The sequence below is a fragment of the Neofelis nebulosa genome, chromosome 9 (genome assembly GCF_028018385.1).
Source record: "Neofelis nebulosa isolate mNeoNeb1 chromosome 9, mNeoNeb1.pri, whole genome shotgun sequence".
Classification (NCBI taxonomy): Eukaryota; Metazoa; Chordata; class Mammalia; order Carnivora; family Felidae; genus Neofelis; species Neofelis nebulosa.
In genome coordinates this window covers 65068872-65084674 of record NC_080790.1, presented here as the reverse complement: position 1 = coordinate 65084674, position 15803 = coordinate 65068872, and positions in this window count along the sequence as shown.

The following is a 15803-nucleotide window of genomic DNA, read 5'->3' as shown; positions in this document are numbered from 1 at the left end:
AGTATGAATATTTTAAGCAAAACGTGACATGAAAAACAAACTGAGCCTAGCCTTACAAATTATCTTGCCTTTCCCCTTTGCTTTAATACATACAAATTAAAAATTCAATGCCTTTTCATTTTGAAAAACTAGTGCGGGCTCTCTTATATAGCCCAATCCTGGTGATACTACAGAAGAGGAAATCTCTTATATCCCCAGGTCTAACAATGAAAAAAAAGGATGGGGGGGGGGCGCCTGGGTGGCTCAGTCCGTTGAGTATCTGGCTTAGTCTCAGGTTCGTGGGTTCAAGCCCCGCATCAGGCTCTGTGCTGACAGCTCAGAGCCTGGATCCTGCTTCAGATTCTGTGTCTCCCTCTCTCTCTGCCCTTCCCTCCCTCATGCTCTCTCTCTCTCTCTCTCTCTCTCTCTCTCTCAAAAATAAACCTTAGAAAAAAGAATTTTAAATGATGGAGTGGGGGTAATCTCCTTAGGAAGGAGAAGGTGTGGAAATGAAGTGATAGCCCAGAAAGGAAGACGTCATTGACAGGAAAGGGGATAAAACCACTTCTTCCTTTCCTTTCCATTGTTTTTTCCCCCACCTTGCTCATTTCATTGCCTTATTACAGCTTAAGAAAGCAACACTGCTCGACCACACAGCCAGTTTGTCAGGGAAACATCAGGGCATGCCCAGATCCACTATGGCAAGTGTAGGTGAGCTGGCCCACACCTGAGAATTTGCTCTTGTACATCCTCTGTGGTTTGAGACAAACTGCGGTCTGTATTGGAGCTTTCCAGTCTCCTCATTTCCTGAACACCAGAAAGAGAAGCTAGGTCACAAGGTTCAGTACCTTCCCAGAGGTAACGAACACTATTGGTCACAAAAACTGAAAATCATGAGGATATTTGGAGGTGAAGTTGGAAACTAATGTGTCACCAGTGAAATTTCAAGCTCTATGGGAGACAAACAAAGTAGCATATAACAGAGTCCCCAGAAAATGGAATTTGGGGCCAAACTTATGTTCTAAAACTACTGTAATGTGTAATCCCCATGATCTATGAGAGAGGGTTAGGGAAAGTGAGGCAGTGAACTGTAGGAAGCAAATACAAGGTGATTCATTATGGTGCTGGCCACACTGGCATATAACATTCCCTCCATAAGCTTCTGCTTTTGACACTAAATGGCCATAAACGTGACATTTAGTGTCTCTGGTGTCAGTGTCAGCTCAGACCCCATATCAAACAGCCCTCAACATGTTTTCAGGTTTTGTCAAATGGCTGCTGATATTGGTGGAAGTATTAAAACATGCATTTTCAATGGGTGTGATAGCACCCGTGAGGGGCCAGAAATTGGTTCTAGGTGGTGGTGGGAAGGGGTTCCAAAAACCTGTAACCTAAGTAAGATGTGTATGCATAGAGTTAGGGCCAGTTGCATAATTTGCAATGCCTTGTGCCAAATGAAAATGCGGGGCAAAGTATTTAAAAGCAGGGAAAGAGTGCCACTAAAGATATTAAAATATATGGCTTTTTCCTTTTGTCTGCACTCTAGTTCTTTGCTTGTGATGGTGTTTATTTGCTGTGTAATGCCATTCAAAATAAAGAAAAATGAAAAATTTAAATTTTGGGATGAATTTCTCCTTCATCTTTACATCGTGCAATCACCATTTTAAACGCAAATGCAAGGCCAGTCTATTTAAGTCCTATGTGGAATCACTAAAATTACACAATCTGTGTTTCACAGCTCGTATATACATATGTATTTTTTTTTTTTGACAGCACACTAGAAACATTGAACAAAACTGTCTTCCAAAGTGGGGGATTTATGTACTGGCTCTTCTTTCTCTCCTATTGATTAAACATTTACTTCTAGGGAGTTAACTCCTCACACACTTTGAGGTTCTATCACTTGGTCTTTTTACCAACTGCTGTTTGAAATGTATTGAAGTTTCTCTTTTGCACCTATTTTCATGCGTGTTCCACATGCTTTTAAGAAGAAGCTTTATTTTCTAGCATTGGTGCACAAAGTGGGATGTCTATTATATATCTTTATATATCTACCTTTAAATTAAGTCATTTAGGACTCCTTAGACTTTTTACTTATTTAATTTGCATAAATAAAGGTATTCTAAAATCCCTCCTTATCATAACTCTTCTATCTTCATTGTAAATTATAGTCTTTACTATTATAAATTAGCTCTCTTGTTTAATAATGCTTTGCTTTGCCTAAATTCAGCCTCGTTAGAGATTATGTTTGTCACTCTGTATTTTTGTTGTGGTTGTTGCATTTGCCTTGGTATTTCTTTACCATCCTGTAATTTTAGCCTTTGTTAATGGCTTTGTTTTAGGCGAGTCCCTTTCACACAGCAGAGGGCTGGGTTTTGCTCTCTGTGCCATTAGAACATCTTTTCTTTTTCAAAAGGTGAGGTAAGTAGAGTTAAATGTTCTGATAAAATGGATTTGTTTAGTTTCTCTTCTGTCAGGTTAATTTATGTTTGATGTTATGATATATGTTCTATTTTGTCTCCACTGTGTGGTCTGCTTTCTTCAAATTGAAATTTTCTGTGGTTTTGTATTTCTTTTGGTATTTATTATTTTGTTGTTACTGTTTCAGCAGACACACTAATGCTAGTATCTTTATATAATTTCCTCAGTCCCAACCTGCTTGCCCTAGAATCTTAGTATTGATGTGTACATTTAAAATCTTATGTGTTGCTCCTGTTTCTCACTTGTGTGATGATCAACAATGCAATTTTGTATTTCCCATCACTTTCTTCGCTCCTCCCACTTATTCTACTATGTCACAGCATGTACTATATGTGTATTGTTCTTATACTTTTATACCCACCTTTGTTATCCTTTAGGTTTGTAATTAAATTTATCCAACACTTTACGGCAGTTATTTTGCTAAAGTTTCCTATTTCACTTCCGAGGTGAATGAAGTTTCATGTTAATAAGATTATTAAAGAAGGTCTCATTAGTACAAAATTACTTAGCATTAGATGTTCAAACTGGTTTTTCATAGCCTTCCTTTTTGAAGGAAAACTTAGTTTGATACAGGAAAGAATACAAACAATATTTTCAAGAAGCTTAGTTTTAATAATTGTGCATGTTATAATTTTATATATAGCCATGAGATAATAAAAATGTAATGTGTAATTCCCATGCAAATAAAGGCTTAAAATTGTAATTACCCAAACACTCTAAAAGAAATCAAGAAATGAAAAAAGGAAGTACAAAACTGGCAAGGGCACCTGGAAATTCTGGTGGTATTAAAAAGTTATAACCAAAGGGTGTCTGGCTGGCTTGGTCAGTTGAATATCCAACTTTGGCCCAGGTCATTATCTCACAGTTCCTGAGCTCAAGCCCCACGTCTGGCTTTGCACTGATAGTGCAGACCCTGCTTCACATTCTCTGTCTCCCTCTCTCTCTGGTCCTTCCCCACTTGCTCTCTCTCTCTAAAAAAATAAATAAACATTTAAAAAGTTATAAGCAAATATTTTGAAAATTTCATTGTATGTAAATATCCTAAATGATCTCATCAAAAGGCAAAGGTCATCAGACTGGATTTCAAAAATCTAACTTTTTGTGATAAATTCATCTAAACAACTTAAAAGCAAAAGACATAATAAAGACATGGCATGCATGTGTCCACATTAATAATTGCAAAATGACCTTTGGACAAAAAGCATTTGTAGAGATGTATAAGGTCATACTATAATGATTAAAAGTTTATTTCATCAGGAAAACAAACTATTGTGAATTTTTATGTCTCTAATCAAATGATCATAATATAAAAACATTTAAATATTCCTGGAAGAGATAGAAAATTTAATAATCATGCTGGGAAATATTAACACACACTTCTCAGTGGTTGACAGAAAAAATAGACAAAAATAATCAAGGATAGAATATTTTCAATAAAAGGGACTTCCATACAATGCTTCATCTATAATTTCAGACTGAACATCTTTATCTCACATTCACATGAAGAAGTTACAAAATTAATCATATACTGCTGCACCATAAAGCAGAGCCAACTCATTTAGAAATTCTGAATTTGTACAGACTGTTTTCTGACCTCATGGAAATTAAGCTGGAAATCAATAAGAATGCCTAAAATCCTAAAAGACCTCAATGTTTGAAAATGAACAATGAGATGAGCCTTTCTGGAATTGAAAGGCACGATGTACCTTGAACAGAGTATATTTTTAACTTGATTCTGTGTAAATGAGAGGAGGCAGGAAGGGGAGAGGGGAAAGAGAAAGACAAAGAGTGAAGAGAACAACGCATACATTTCTCAAAGTGGTCACAACATGATGAGAAATATAATTTGAAATGAAGGGTAAGTACTGCTCACCAAATACAGTTTTTTCTATTTCTGATTTTGTTATTTTATTTCTTTATCTTCCCCCTAGCGCCCCCCCCCCCTTAGGCTTCCATGATTTCTAAAATCTCAGCAGGCAACGTCTCCCTAGAAAAAAGGCAGCTCAGACTGAGTGATCCAAGGAGAGCCTAGCCTGTGTCTGCATTCAGGCAGGCTGTAGCTGTGACAGGTGTCATCTTACTTGACTGGTAGGTTTTTCATGGGCACTGGTGCCCACTCATATAAATGAAGACTTTTTCTGTCCTCTGAGATTTTTCAAACTGGGACTTCAGCTTATAGGTCTCCAGGTCTGCTGGAGGTCCCTAATTGTCTGCTGGAGGTCCAGGCCCCCTCCAGCAGACAATTATCGTTTTTCTCAGTCCCTAGATTTCCTGCCATACCCAGATATTCTGTTTCCTCCTAGTAAGTGCCTCTTTGGGTAGACTCTCTCTCAAGATAACTAACAGTGGCTCCCTGAATAGGAACCACATTAGACCATGAGAGACAGGCCCCTGACCTCTCCTGTTAGTGGACATAAAAATAAAATTTACTTTCATCCTGTCTGTTCTGCCATCGGAGGCTGCACTAGCCACCCCTTGCCTTTAGAGTCTAAGATATGAATCAGATATATTCCCTATGGCTCTGGTGACACTTGTCAAATTTTTCACATGGGTCTGAAATCCTCTTCACTTGGCTTGGTTGAAAAGGAAGGAAATATCTCAGCTTTCTAATAACTCTTATTATATAAATCCTTTCTAACCCTCCCTTGACCCAGCTCCATGACCCTAGATGCACCCAGAATGATGAGATAAGCTACATGCTCCAAAGCTTGTTTTGCACGTTGTTATCATGCTGCACATAGATAATTTAGCACCTAAAATTCAAGCATTTAGGAAATCTGAAATTCTAAGACAACAAGAAAATAACGGTTAGCTTCCAGCTAAAAATATTGATATATGCACGTGTTCATATATTATTACATATAAATGTTAATGCTATAACATATACATAGGCACACATTTTATATGCTGTTACATGCATAAATACATACACACAAACACACATGCATGTACAACACACACAATTAAAAAACCAGCATAATATTTGGTGTTTATGTGTTATATATTGATGTATCTCACAAGTTACTTATCCAGTTTATTAAATGTTAGACAACTATTATCATTCTAGAGATGGAAGCCAATTATCTTGTCATTCTTTTTTATCCCTGAATTGGGGAGAATAGAGTCTAAAACTGGAAAATATGCAAATGCAAAAAGTCATTTATTATGTTTCTTTTAGATCATCAATATTGATAGACGAAGAGAGTGCATAGTTTAGAGAAATTGGATTTAGTCATAATAAAATTGGGATGGTTAGGTTACTTTGATTGCCATATATTTTCATTGGAAGACATTTAGGCTGCCATTTTACCACTGCGTATATGTTGTTTGAGGTGTATAGTCTCTGACCTATATAAAACTAAATATAATACAAACCAGAAGCCCAAAACCCTAAAATTATATGTAGCATAGTGTGCACAGATGGAATAAAAAAAAAAGTCCCAGGTTGTCTAAATTCTTAAACTGGTTTTCCTAGAACTTGTCATCAGAATCTGAGAAAAGATGAGGTTAATAAACAAAGTAACAAAAAATAAAGCTAAAATAAGATAAAAATTTAACAAGGATTCTTTAACAAAAGAAAAACATAATGGATACCATATGTGAAAAATGCCAGAAACTGAAAAGAAAAATTTTAAACACAACGAGATGCCCTCTTTCACCCACAAATGAGCAACCAGAGTAAAGGTGGACTGAGATACGCACTTTGATACACTGCTCAAAGGAGTGTAAATTGCTGTAACCCTTCTGAATAGCAATTTGACAATCAAGGACCTAAGAAGGCTTCGTTATCTTTGCCCCAGTAATTTTACATCCAGCATGAGGAAGTAACTCTAAATACAACCTCATGAATAAAGGCATCTGTTGTGAAGTTATTTATAATACTGAAAACAATCAGAATGTCCAAGAAGAGAATGCTTAATTAAGTCATTATACTCACATATGAATGTTAAGCAACCTTTGAAAATTATGTTTATGCACAAGTAGTTATAATATGAGAAAGTACTTATGGTGAAATTAATAATAACTGACAAAAATTATATAAAAATATGATCCTAACCATGAGCAAATATGTCCTGCAACTCCTGGCAAAAACAAATACAGAGTATCCTTGACCTCAGGCTCCTTAGTGCTCCTACAAATGAATTCTATAAAATATGAAATGAAAAAAATCACAAAATAGAGGAACTAACCAGCAACTGTAAGAGTATTTCGTATATAATAACTTTCATATATAAAGGGGAAAAATTACCTTTAGTATCTTGGAAGAAATGATGACCAACAAATAAGAAACCATTACAAGCGATAATAAATTTTTGTTAAAGAATCAAACAGAACCTCTCAAATAATATATATGGGGGTGCCTGGGTGGCTCATTTGGGTGAGCATTCGACTCTTGGTTTCTGCTCAGGTCATGATCTCATGGTTTGTGGGATTGAGCCCCACCATCGGGCTTCTCACTGACAGCACAGAACCTGCTTGGGATTCTCCCTCTCCTTCTCTCTCTGCCCACCCCCGCTACTCACATGTGCATGCTCTCTCTCTCACTCCCCAAATAAACTTTAAATATACATATATATGATTTGTAATATAAGACAATAATACTTAATAAAAACAAAAATGAATGCATATTTAAATACTACTAAAGAATAAACTAGATAATAGGGCTAAATTTCACATGGCATGTTTGTTTATTTCCCTTTATTTCCAACAATCTACATTCTTCATATGTGAATCTGAAAATAAAGAAATAGATTATGAATCCACTTATATAAGATTGGTGACATTGGACTCAAATGAAGATATTCTGAAATACTCCTTTCTTTAGTCCTGATGATCTTCTTTCAAGATTTCTCTTCCTTTTGTGCTATGGGCAGAACTGATATGAGAAGCTGTTCTATTTATATTAGTGACCTGTACTAATGTACTCTCATTGCTTGGGGCCTTGATTTGAGGCAATATGGATGCCAAAATTGATTCTGTCAAAGAATGCCTTTAGAGGAGTTGTGACCTCCACATAGAATATGAAGTTCATAATATTGTTCATATAAGCTCCTAAAATTGTAAAGTTGGAATATGAGGAACTAGTGTGCAGCATAAGCAATATACTCTTATCCAGTTATCCTTTCACTTCTGAAATACAGATTTCTGAACTACAACATGCCATATTGGCAACAAGATTCTCACATGCTCAATAGAAGCCTTGGATGAAATACTCAAATGATCCAGATCAGCATTGACACATGGTATGAGCCCCTCAGAAATAATGGTCATAGGGGTGCCTGGGTGGCTCAGTCAGTTATAGACGTCTGACTTTGGCTCGGGTCATGATCTCATGGTTCATGAGTTCGGGCCCACATTGGGTTCTGTGCTGACAGCTCAGCCTGGAGCCTGCTTCGGATTTTGTGTCTCCCTCTCTCTCTGTACCTTCCCAGCTTGCACTCTGTCTCTCTCTCAAAGTTAAATAAACATTAAAAAATAAAAAAATAATAATGATGAACATGATGGTACTCATAGTATCACCATTGGTAAGAGTGAACAATAAAATGCTTATAAAGTGAGGGATAGTTAAGTACATTGAACAATATTTAGGAGCAATTATAAGTATGGGGTAACACCAAATACATGAACTTAAAAGATTCTCCAAATACTTGTTAAGTTAGAATTTAAAAAAAAAACAAACAAACATATAAAGCATAGCCCTACTTGTATTAAAAATGTTAACTAAAATTATATATATTCACATATGCTGCTATTGATTTTTATGGATGGGGAAACGCTGTGTCATTAGCAGTGTTTACAGCTAAAAGGTTAGGTTGGATTGAGAGCAAATAAAGTTGTTTTATAACTCTTTTCAGTACTAAATTTTGTATTGTTTACTTTTTGTCACTAACATTTATTCTGATATTATTCAATGAATTAAAAATAATCCAGGTAAAGTTGCAACATAATCTCACAGAGAATAGAATAACATATTAGTTGGGAGGTAGCTGAGTTTTTATTGCTTTCTTGGTACAAATACATATTTCCAAGCATCTTTTGCCCCCAAATCCAAAAGCTTCATGTCCAGATTTTTAATATACCACCCATTTATGTTAACCTGCTTTCCCCACAATTTGGCACATCCATCTGGCAACAGTCCCCTCTGTGTATGCTCTTCTTCAGTTTAAGAGAGTACAAAGAGATAGCAAGGAATGTGACAGATAGATATCAAGACCTGTGCAGAGTCTGAGATTTTACCCTACTAGAAGCCATGATATTCCTGGTCAGAGACAAAGGACTTATTACTAACAATAGCAATAGCAAGTGATTAGTATTTTCTTGTATCATTTCCCTGGCTCACCTTCCTACCAGGAAATGCAGGAGTCAAATGACACCTGCACATATAGTGGATTATACTATAGGAAAGGAACTCTGAGCTTATGATACAAATCTACTATAAATGGTCAGTTAGCATGTCTGACACTATTTCTATCAGCCAGGATTGTTTATTATGAAAACATGCTTGAAAAGTAGTCCAGAACAAAAAAGAAAATCAATGCCTGTGCTTACAAGACATATATGCTGAAATACAAAACATCAAAAAGCACACTAATATCATTTTGATGAGTCACTGAGAACACTGCAAGGCTCTGTCATGTCACTGAACTATAGAGTCATGTTTCTCATAAGTAAATACCTTGCACTGTATAATTGGGTGAGCTTTGATAGTATTAACAGATGTTTAAAAATACACAGAGAAGGAAACTAAGATTTATGGAAAATCTTAGAGATGGGTGGAGGAAGTTCACTGAAATTTAAGATAAGGGACAAACCATTCCTACTAGAAATAGTCAAATAGAACAAAAATTATTGTTAAACAATACTTCTAACTAAAACTATAATGGTATTTGGAGAAAGTGAGCTATATTTCCTTGTGTTTTGTGAGACCACACTAAGAAATTCAGAAGAAAAAGATTAACAGTAAAATGTTTTAATTCATTCTTTTTTTCTGGAAAATTAATTGATTCCAGAACTGTGTTTAGGAAAATATACATATTTTCAGTGGAGAAACCTGGCAAATGCCATCCTAACCAAGTGATCAAATTTAACATCACCAGCACATCATTACTTATTGACACCATGTACTTCCAAATAGATGCACTGAAAAGGGCACAGCATTACTCCTGTGGTATACACTTGCCAAAGATCCATACGCTTAATCCAATCACGAAAAAGCGTCAGATAAATCCAGATCTGGAGACATATCACAAAATTACTGACCAGTGCTCCTCCAAAGAGGAGTCATGAGAGACAAGACAAGATTATAGAACTGTCACAGAATGGAGAAAACTAAGGAGATAATCGGAAATCCTGGATTGGATCCTGAAACAGAAAAATATTAGTAGGAAAATTAATGAATCCTAAATAAAGCCTATATGTTAGTTAATAATATTGCACTAATGATTAATCCTTAGTTTTGTTACTTGTCCTTGGTTATGCAAGATGTCAACATTAAGGGATATGTGTCAAAGTATATGGGAAATCTCTGTACTATTTTTTTGCTTCTTTTGTAAGTCTAAAATTATTTAAAAAAATGCTTAAGGTATTTGAAACCAATAAAATAAATGAGACAAATAAGCCATGATTTTATTTACCCTGGAGCATCATATTAGATCATTAAATTAATGGCCCCTAATAAATCATACCTCCTAGTATTCACACCATCCCACATTGACTCAGATGTTGGTCTTGTAATTTGGTTTGGCCAATGAGATATCGGCAAACATAAGGCAAGCAGGGACTTAATCAGTGCTTGAACATTGGTATTTGCCCTCCTAGGATGCCATGACTGCCATTTGGTCCAACAGGTTATTCTGCTGATGGAACCAACAGAGAAGGATAAGTCACCCCAGACAACAGGCATAACTAAACACCAGACATGTAAGTGAGACTCTCTTAGACAATCAAGCCCAGGAGACCCCAGAAAAGACCAGCAAAAGTATCATCCAGCTAATTATAGTTTCATTGCAGAATTATAAGCAAATAAATTGTGTTAGTCTTAAGCTATAGATATAGATATTATTTATTGTGGTAACTACTCAACTATGTGCACAATTTGATGTGTCATTCATGTTGAATAAAGTGAATGTGGTAAGCAATACTTATAAAAACATGGGTATGCATCATTTTTCACCTAACATAACTAAGGTCAGAAGAATGGTAAGGGCCTCTTAAATCTGTATGTGTGGAGATTTTCTGTCCTTTACTTTTGAACAGTGAAGGTGAACAGTATCTCTAAGCAGTGGACCACTTCTTGTAGATGTCTGTAATCAATAGCTGTAGGAAGAAAGAGATCATCTCTGTGAACTGGAAATAGACAGCATGTGTTTGGCTATTGTCTACTTGCACTGATAGCTGCTCTCCGTTATTCAGTGCAAACCTCTTTGTAATGAAACTCATGGTAATTTAATAGAATATTCATATTCATTGCTTAAAGATAATAGCTTCTTGACTGTACCAACAACAAAAACAGGTACAGTCAAATGTGCATGCTTTGGTCAGTATTCTTCTCTGGACTTACAAAATCTCTGAGATAAAACCCCTACCCACAAGTATTTCCAATGTTTCAGTCTTTCCTTACAGTAACTATACAAGGTTTTTCTGACAGGCTCTGATTCAGGGGAATAAAGGAAGTAGGCTTCTTTCAAGAAGCAGAGACAGCTCATAGCCTCTGAGTACTGCTCTCAGGTATTTGAATTGTTGTTCTTTTTAACCTTGGGCCCTCTTGGTCAATATCAGTCCTCATTAGATCTTCTTTGAGGGGAAACCCTGGGATTCCCCCTGAAGGCCAGAGCTCAAGATGAAGATCTCTGATTCTTGTGTCATCAGTCTTCTTTTTACAAAGGACACGAAGAGTTATGCATTGGATGCTTCCCTCAGGCCTTCCTAAGATAGATTTCTTCATTACCAACTATTCTTTTTCTTTTCATTTTAAATGTGTTTTGCTTTAAGAAATGCTACCATGCTGATACAGAAATAATGAAAGGGGAGAATAAATTATAAAGCACTCTATTTTTTCTAGATGGTGTATCAAATGCTGCAATCTTTCAATGAAGACATCGTGTTTGATAAAATGTATATGAATTCAAAGTGAAATATAAATCCATCATAATTTTCAGATAATGTTATACATTAAGACTCTCAAAGTATCTATAGATACATTATTATAAGAGGATGATTTAGCGAAGTTGTGGAATACAGTACCAATATACCAAAATATTTAAACTCTACTGACTATAAACTAGCAACAAAAAAATTTTAAATGACATATCAATGTTACCACTTACAATAACTTCAAAAATTATTAAATGAAAAAAAAAACACAACAGAATAGTATTATTCCTTCATTAGAATTTAAAACAGATAAACATCAAATGCTGGAGAGAGGATATGGAATAAGTAGAACTTTTACATGGTGCTTGTAACCAGAGACTAAAGTGTTAGAACTAATCTGGAAATAGTTTTGGCAATGTCTTGTAAACTAGATAGTCATCTTTCCTATTCCTTTATACACCCACTTCTAAATATTTACCCAACAAAAATGAAAATATGTGTCCTACACAAAGACATGGACTAGAGTGTTCCTAGGAACTTAATTCATAGTAGCATAAAGCTGGAAATAACTCAAAATGTCCCTCAGCAGAAGAATGGATAAACGATCAGTAGTATATTAATAAGAATAATGGACTATTTCTAAGCAATAAAAAGGAAGGAGCTATTGGTATACATGATGACATGAATATACATGACCAACATAATATTAATTTAAAGATGCCAGGCACAAAAGAGTACCTAATGTATAATTCTGTTTATATCTATTAATCTATAGTTTTAAAAAAATCAAGTATTTGCCTCAGGGGGATGATTAACTGGAAAGAGGCAGGGAGTAAATTTCTGGAGTGATGAAAATATTCAATATCTTGTTAGGATTATGGTTTATGCTAGTAAGTATAAAATTTACCTTAAAATAGGAATAGACTAGAAATTTTGAAACCATTTCCTCTATATTTTAGTTTGATTTAAAAAAGGAAATATATTGAGAATAATGGTAGACAGGATCTTACTATTGGAGAAAAGAGTTACACATCTGGAAATGGGGAAAACTGTATAATGTATTTCTTTTGGTTTCTAAATATTGTTTTTCACTATAGGGAATCAGGTGTCTCTCAAGAAAAGCCTGATTCTCAGGTGGGATGGAGAAAATACAAAATAAGCCTAGAAAACTTCTTTGAATTAAAAAACAAACAAACAAACAAACAAACAAACAAAAAACAACTATCCAGAATTCTGATAAAGAATTGACCATGGCCTGTACAAAGAAAACCATAAAATATCAATGAGAGAATAATAAGAACTAAATAAATGTAAAGCTATAACACATTTAAAAGATTGGACAAATGAATATTAAAAATATTTCAATGGTTGGGGCACCTGGGTCGCTCAGTAGGTTAAGCATCTGACTCTTGATGCTTACAGTCAGATGGTTGGGCTCTGTGCTCACAGCGTGGAGCCTGCTTGGGATTCTTTGTCTCCCTCTCTCTCTGCCCCTTCCCCTCTTGCATGTTCTCTCATTCTCTCTCAAGAATAAATAAAATAAACATTAAAAAATGTATTTAAATGGTTAACAAGTTTATTATAGATTCAATAAGCTCACAATAAAAATGTCAGCACCTTGTATGTCTGTGACTGAGTGTGGGTAAGCACGAGTATATGTGTAAATTGCTAAGCTGATTCTAAAACATATTTGGAAACACAAAAGGCCAATAATAGCTGAGACAATCTTGAAGAAGAACAAAAAAAGTTGAAAGATTTATACAAACAAATATCAAGGATCATCATGAGACTACAATTGTTAACACATTACGGCACTGGTGTAAGGACCCATGAATAGACAATGGAATAGCATAGACTCTAGAAACAGATCAACATATAAAGAGTTTGTCAAAAGCATACTGAATTAGAATAGGGAAATGACGAAGGTTTTTTTTCTGGAAATTGTGCTATGACAATTGGATACTCATATGGCTAACATAATACCTCACCACACAGAAAAATTAATTACAGGTAGATTGTGAACCTATATGTCATAAAGGGGAAAATTTTTTCTAGAAGAAAATAAAAGAAATTATATTCATCATCTGAGAGTAAGTAAGTATTTATTGAACAATCATAAAGTAAGTGAACAATAAATTGAACTTCATTAAAATTTAAATCTTTTGTTCTTCAAACGTGTTTTATCAGTGAAAGAGCCAGCTATAAGGTGGGAGAAAAGTTTTTGAAATATATTTATCTCACCAAGAACTCAAAGAATACATAAAAAGTCTTATAAATCAATCTAAATCAATGAGCCCAATTTAGAGAATTGGCAAAAATATTTACTGGGAACTTTCAAAAAAATCAATATGACCAATAGAGTTATGAAAAGATGCTCAGCTTTTAAAATCACCATTAAAGTGTGAATTATAACCACAGTGAGATATCACTACACAACCACTAGATTATCAAAAATGCAAAAGGACTGCAATTTAAAAAATGCTATTCAAATGCTATTTAAAAAATAGTAAAATACGCTCAAGGCTATTTGGAGATATATAAATAGATACAACCACTTTGGAAATCTATTTAGCCACATATAATAAAGTTGAACGTAAGTTATTTTATGACACAGTAATTTGATTTATGGAAATATATTCAACAGAATATACATATATGTGTATATATACATATATATATACACATATATGTATATATATTCGTGGGAAATCATTTTCTAGTTTGAAACCGCTGATTCACAAATATGCAATTTTCTAGGAAGTTCAGAGATACCTATATTACTGTTGACTTACCCTCTTTTCCTAAGAAACACAAGCACATGCAGAAAATAAGGACAAAAAAGAAAACAGCTTTATTGTTATTTTGTTAACAGGCACTATCAAAGAATATCTAGTATGTTAGAAATGATGATTTTGAGTCACTTGTTTTTTCAATTCCTTCCTATTTATTTGCATTCAAAAATGAATTGAACTCACACTATTTGGTATAAAGTGGCAATAAGAGAAGATGCCTGCACATAAGGAAATTAGATTCTAATAGATTTTAATACATGGGTTTATTCAAGTATTAAGTATAAAAATGTATTTGTGACAATGCAAGTATTTTTCCTTCATTCATATTCATTTAATACAAATTTGAAGACAAAATTCTCCATGGGTATCAATCAAAATCATTGCCCTTGAAACATTTTTTTGTCACAGTTTTTGTTTTCCAGAAAACTATATATATGACTATTAATAAGCTAAATAAGTGATGGCTACCTGACATCTCTCCAAAAAATGGTCCATGAATTGAATTAAAATCTCCTTTTTAAATTAATCACTTGCTTTATTTTCTTTCACTATAAAATTTAATTTGGTAATTACAGCCTGAGATTCATTAATCTGTCATTCATATGCCTTACAAACTAGCAACAACCTATTCCTCTTTTGTGTTCATGTATTTATGCATTCACTCATTCATTTAATTTAGCAATGCTGATTCACCAATTACAATGATCCTAAGCTAGTTTCCAGAGATAAAATAGTAAACAATGTAGTACTTAACATTACATTTTATTTTTTTTCATTTGTGAGCTTCCTCTAGCCTCTAACTGAGAGAGTAGAAAGGACACAAGTTTTCATAATTGCTCATGGTATCCAGGAGGCAACTAATATTTTTCAGAAATTCTCATACATTATTTTCTTCTATTATTATAATGTATATAAATTTCTATCTGAACATAGGATGGCCCTGGTCCAGAAGGACAGATGTCCACATTTCTGGTAATAAAAAAATAACTTACCTCAGCCTCTATGACCTTACATAAGATGTTCGCTTTTCAACAAAAATTACAGGGCAAACAAAAAAGTAACACACATCAATTAAAACAGACTCAGGTGTGATAGAGAAGTTGGAATTATTTCACTAGGACTTTTAAATACTTATGATTATTATGTTAAAAACCATTATGGAAAAAGGTGGACAACATTGCAAACTCAGATGTATAATTTTCAAAGGCTGATGTAAACTATAAATAAAATCCTAATGAAATGGTAGAAATGAAAAGCACAGTTGAAAGCAATGAAGTATATGTTCACCAAGCTCATCAGCAGATTCAACACAGCTCTGTGAACAATCAGTAAACTTTCCCCCAAAAACAGGAAAAAAGGCAAGAATGATCTTTCTCACTAATTTTGAAAGTCCTAGTCAATGAAATAAAACAACAAGAAAAAAAAAAGGGCATACAAAATGAAAATAATTAAATACAT